The sequence below is a fragment of the Populus trichocarpa genome, chromosome 7, assembly GCF_000002775.5.
Source record: "Populus trichocarpa isolate Nisqually-1 chromosome 7, P.trichocarpa_v4.1, whole genome shotgun sequence".
NCBI classification, from domain to species: Eukaryota; Viridiplantae; Streptophyta; class Magnoliopsida; order Malpighiales; family Salicaceae; genus Populus; species Populus trichocarpa.
In genome coordinates this window covers 3,795,890-3,802,051 of record NC_037291.2, presented here as the reverse complement: position 1 = coordinate 3,802,051, position 6,162 = coordinate 3,795,890, and the positions used below count along the sequence as shown (strand labels likewise).

At 35.1% G+C, this 6,162-nt stretch overlaps 1 pseudogene; it reads left to right on the top strand.

Moving 5' to 3' along the window:
* Window positions 1-1,328: 1,328 nt before the first annotated feature.
* On the top strand, window positions 1,329-5,137 carry LOC7462612 (glutamate receptor 2.8-like; annotated as a pseudogene).
* The last annotated feature ends 1,025 nt before the right edge of the window (window positions 5,138-6,162 follow it).

Sequence of the window (6,162 nt, the reverse complement as noted above, 5' to 3'; positions counted from 1 at the left end):
ATCATGTCAATTACAAAGAGAATCACCGACGGAAAATTCCGTCGGTATTTTTCAGAGAGCTCAAGAACTGTTCACTTTTCAATTGCATTGTTAATTGTTGTCCTTTACGGACAAAATCACCGACGGGTTGAAAAGTCGTCGGTGTTATTAGACGGTTTTCTGAAAAAATTCAATTAATTTAAAATTTTCATTTAAATATTACCGACAGAATCACCGACGGATTGAAAAATTGTCGGTGATTGTTGGCGGTTTCTGAAAACTTTTTATGAAATTGAAAATTTAAATTAAATATTACAGACAGAATTACCGATGAAATAATTAAAAAATATTAATATTTAATTATCCGTCGGTAATTCCGTCGCTAAAGCGTACCAATAAAAAGCCTGAATCCCCTTATTTCACAAAAGACAGACTCATTTCTTCTTCTTCTTCACTATATGTAAAAAACATCAATATCTATTTCTTTCTCTTCTCTTCTATCCTCATCTCCTTCTCTTCTCCTTCATGCTCAGGTATTTCTTCTTCTTCTTTCTTCTTTTATCCTCTTAGTTTTTTTTTTTAATTAATATGCTTGATGAAATTTTTTCTCTCTCCTTAGCTTCACTTGCAACTACATTAAGGTAAGATTTTTTTTTCTTTTTTCATGATTTTTTTCACTATATTTGTTTTTTTATTTTATTTTTAATTGTTTTTGTTCTTAATAATTGTATAAATGTTGTTCTGAGATTTTTTTTCATATGAGATCAATTTTTAGTTGATTTATTTATAGGATTTTTAAATTTTTAGCAATTGCAACTTCATTGTTTTCATATGAATATTTTTAGTTGAATTTATTTTTCATTTTATTTATTTGTTGCAAATTTGTTTGAGTTGATTTTCTTATTCTTTTTTCCAAGCATTTTGAGTATATATTATAAAGTGTTGATTTATGTTAATTTAATCATTTTATAATTTTATAAAATGGATTTTTTTTATAAATGTTTTTAAATAATTACCAATGGTATTTTTCGAGGGGTATACCGACAGAATGAAGCATGTAATTTAAAAAAATACTGATGAAAGATTTACCGACAGAGCATTTCTGCCAGTAATTTTATTAATAAATTAATTACCGATGGAATATGCATCTTACACCGATAAAAATTTTTTTGGGTAAAACTATTAAATGTTGTAGCGTACTTAATCATCCGAAGATACAAAACCATTACCTTATTAGCTTCTTCTGACTTTTCTAGGATCTTGCTAGGAAGTACCCACTACCAAGATGTTGACCACAAAAAGTAAACAAAAACTGCAGCCATTATTTAAAATATAAACCAAACTCCTCCAGCGTTTCCCATTAAACATTCTTGTATCAGTACTCAAATTTCTTTTTTTCCCTTTAGGAAGAACAATGACTGGTTTTCTAGTTTTTCTTTATTCGATCCTTTTATTATCAATAACGTTCATATTATCAAATTCAGGTCAGCTGAATGATGAAGACACTGAGTTCATTAGCATTATTGGTGCAGTTGTAGACTGCAGTACTCGTGTTGGTAGGGAAGAGAAAATAGCCATGGATATTGCTGTACAAGACATTTATAGATTGACTGGCCATAATTTGGCTCTACATGTTCTGGATTTGCCTGAGAACTCCGCCCGAGCTGCTTTTGCAGGTATGTTTATTGTTTTGAATTCTGGATCTTTTTTTAGATTAAGAATCAATTTGTGAATAACATTATGACACTTCAAATTTCAATTTTCATGTTATGAACTTTATTCTTCCCTGAAGAAACTGGCTGGCACATCTTTTGTCACTGCTTTGAATTTGAAATAAATCCCTGTGGTTGTTCATTCCTTGTTCGTGGCTGCAGATTACAAGAAATTTAACATCTGTATCTTATTTGGAATTATTGCTACTGTAGTTTTTAATCTAGTAATTTTAAAAGCTTCATTAGATTCAATTCCGAGCTTAGAAGAAAAGATAATCAGTAGTAGAAAAAGATAATCAGTAGTCTCATATCATGTAGTCTTCATATGCTGCATAGCTAATCATGTATTAGCCGAACGAGTGTTCTGACTTGGAACTAGAAGTTGATAATTGTTTGACGTTAAATGCAGCAATTGATCTCATCCAAAACCAAAAATTGGAAGCGATTGTTGGTTCCATAACATGGCATCAGGCTGCATTAGTTGCTGAAATGGTTAACATTACCATTAAACGACCTATCATTTCCTTAACCACAGGATTATCTCTGATAGTTCCAGATAAAGAACTTCCAGTAATTAGCATGTACCAAGATATATCTGTGCAGATCGAATGCATTGCTTCCATCATTGCATCCTTCAAGTGGCCAAAGGTGATTGCTATATATGAAGATAGATATTCCTACAGTAGTGATTTAGGCATTATCACTCTTCTGTCAGCTTCACTCCAAGATAGCGGCGTACAACTGGAACACTACTTAGCCTTCCCGACACTGTCTTCTCTTTTAGACCCAAACACTACCATTCAGAACGAGTTAAATAAACTGAAGGGTAAACAAAACAGGGTCTTTATACTACTTCAATCTTCATTAACTTTAGCAAGTTTATTGTTTGAAAATGCTAAGAAAATGGGAATGATGAGGAGAGGGTATGTGTGGATTGCTTCTGCTAGCTTCACTGGTCTTCTCGATTCTGTTAACTCATCCATGATCACCTCAATGCAAGGCGTGCTTGGTTGTAAGGCCTGCTATTTAGATACCACCGCATCCTTCAAAGATTTTGAAGTCAAGTTTGAGAGGAAGTTTAGAGCTGAATATCCGGAAGATAGGAACTCTCAACCAAGTATATTCGCACTTCGAGCTTATGATGCAATTTGGACCGTTGCAAAGTCTTCTAAAATGTTACATGAGAAGAATTATTCAAAAACCTTACTTCAACATATCTTATCAAGTGATTTTGAAGGCCTAAGCGGTAGGATACACTTTACAAACTATAAGCTAACATACGGACCTAACTTTCAGATTGTTAATATAGTTGGTAAAAGCTACAGAGAGCTTGGATTTTGGTCACCGGAGTTTGGCTTCACCGACAACCTTGTCAAGAATAATAGTGGAAAGGATAGAAGTCAGTCCGGTGAAGAAGTTCTAAATCCAGTATACTGGCCAGGAGGCAAAACTTCTGTCCCAACTGGATTATCAGAATCCAATCTTCTTGAGGATAGAGGGAAGCAGCTGAGGATTGCGGTACCAGCTATATCAATGTTCAAGCAGTTTGTAAGAGTAAGCCATGATGAGATCCCTAACATAACATACATAACAGGATTTTCGGTTGGCGTATTTGAAGCTGCTGTGAAGTGTCTACGATACGCTTTGATGTATGAAATTGTTCCTTTTCATGGTTCTTACGATGACATGGTAATGAAGGTTTCTCAAAAGGTAAGCTTTTTATTGTCTTCATCTCTATGGTTGTTAGAAAAAATTGACCAGGAGTTGCCTTTAGGCCGTTTCTGAGAATCTGTGTAGCCTAGCTCATATTTTTCTCCAAACCAGCTTTCAGCTCCATCTTGATGTTATAACTAGAAACCTAGAGTTTTAGACGTCACCCCACTGATATTCTTTTTATTTCTTATTATAAGACAAAACACTTTGAATCACTGATAATATTTATTTCCTGTGATAGGCTTTTGATGCAGCTGTTGGAGATATTGTAATAACAGCAAGCAGAGACCAGCCTATAGAGTTCTCACAGCCATATGTCGAATCAGGTCTCGCGATGCTCGTGGCGATGAAATCTGACAAGTCACACCATCATTGGTGGTTCTTGAAGGTCTATACTAAAGAGATGTGGTTTTTAATGGCAGCTATGACAGTCTTCACTGGTTTTGCTATTTGGGTTGTTGAACATGAAACTGAGCGTGGGTTTAATGGTTCATCCATTACACAGATTGGATCAATACTCTGGTATTCTTTTTCAATACTTACTTCTGCACAAGGTAAATAGAGGAACTGTAAATTTAATATACGAAATTCTCTCTCTGTGCAGCCTTGTACTTGGAAGATCACTTGACAAGTACGTTTTTTGCTAATCCCTTAAAAGTCAATGGCCTTTGGTTTGCAGGAGAATCATTTAAAAGTCCATGGTCCCGTTTTCTGTCGGTGCCGTGGTTTTTTTTGGTGCTGATAGTCACATCAAGCTAAACAACCAACCTATCGTCGATACTTACGGCTAAAGCCCCTTCAGAAATTGACATCAGTTTACTGCAAAATACAAGTGCTTCTATTGGTTGCGATGGAAATTCCTTCACTGTCTCGTATTTGGTGAAAGTTTTGGGTTTTAAGACAGCGAACATCAAAACCATCGCTTCAATTGATGACTTTGCAGAAGCTCTATCAAATGGACATATCAGGGCAGCTTTCTTGTTCACCCCCCATGCCAAAATTTTTCTAGCAAAATACTGCGAAGGCTTCACAATGGCAGGACCAACATATAAGCTCAGCGGCTTTGGATTTGTAATTTCATATTTCGACTCTTCCTGATTCTTAGCTGTTCCATGATCCTTAAGTTCACAAACATGCTTACATATGGTTTAATAACAAAATGAGAATGAACATGCTCTTGAAGTAAATGCATTTCCATCTTTATGTTCTGATCTTCTTCTTGCATCTTGCAGGTATTTCCAAGGGGATCTCCTTTGGCTTTGGATATTTCAGAGGCAATCATATACTTAACACAGAGTGGAGAACTGCAACTATTAGAGCAACAAATGCTGTCATTTCCCAAATGCTCAACTCCACAATCTGACACCGCTGGAATTCAAAATATAGGGCCGGAGCCCTTCTTAGTTCTGTTCATTGTTTCCGGTGGTGCTTCTACTGTTGCATTGCTCTTCGCATGCTTTCGCCTATTAAGAAGGCGCTGGAGTGAAATGAATTTAATTCAGTCCATGTTAATGGGTAGAGGACTTTGGTTGTGGCTGGCAGCTTTCTTCTTTCAGAGTAAACAAAACAACGAGCTTGAACTTTGAGAAGAAAGTTCCATTATTAAAAGCAGAAGCAATTCTACCTATGACAAAAAACAACTTAAACTTTTGTCTTCCATCAGTTGATAGTGTTGTTGGAATGTCAACCTTGCCTGCTCTGGCACATAATAAAAACCCAATCATTTAGACTAACTGACCAATCTGTTATGCTTCATCTTTGCCTGCAATTAAAAGTCATGGCCATTGGCCTGTGTTGTCTCTTCCAAATCTTCAACTGGTCAGCTTCACCATTTAATACCAAAGTGATAATCAGTTCAGAACCACGATCCTTCCTAAGTTTTCTCCTTCTATATACGGTGTTGTTTCTACTTTTACATTAATTCTGTGGACTCTTTAAGATTTAAGACAAAACTAGAACAGACTGGCCAACAATCAAGAAGGTCAAGTCTTCTGGCTCAGAAAACATGCATTATCGTAAAAGAAACCATGAACACTCTTCCTGACTTCACCATTAATTTCTCGGACTCATGCCAATGAATACTATAAATTATAAGCTGAGTATTCTAAATACAAGATGGCAAGAAGAGCCTTTCATTTCAAACCCTCAATTCGTGAGGAATCAAAAAGATATTATGTGATAATTAATGAGTTTAGTTTTCTAGCCGTAGAATGATATTTATGTAATGAAAAATGAATTGGTTAATAAAAAAAAATGACCTTTAAATTTCAATTCTGCAATTACATTAAATTTCTGCAATGGACATGACACTGGATTAGAGTTACTGGCATTCAAGTAGCAGTGATGGGTAGACAACTTCGGATGTGGGTGATGACCCCTCTTCACGCTAGATCAAGCAAGAAATGAGTTTTAACCGGCAAGGACAAGTTCTAGTTCTCACTGCTTGGTACAGTATGCAGTTCGTTAGATTTCACGTTGAGACTCGTCATATAAGCAAAAACAAATTCGATGCAGGAAGATTTTTTGAAAAATATTATTTTTTAGTTATTATTAGTTTGTTGGCTGCTTGTCGAATCACAATTTTTTAATATGAAAAAACAATGTGCCTGGTAATATTTTTCTAGTAAAAAACAATATTTAAATCATATGGAACTTAACTAGATATAACCTGATTGACTTGATGGGTCCAAAAACAATCCGGATAATCAGTAAAAACATAGTTTCACTCACAAAAATTCAAGAATCGACATGAGTTAAT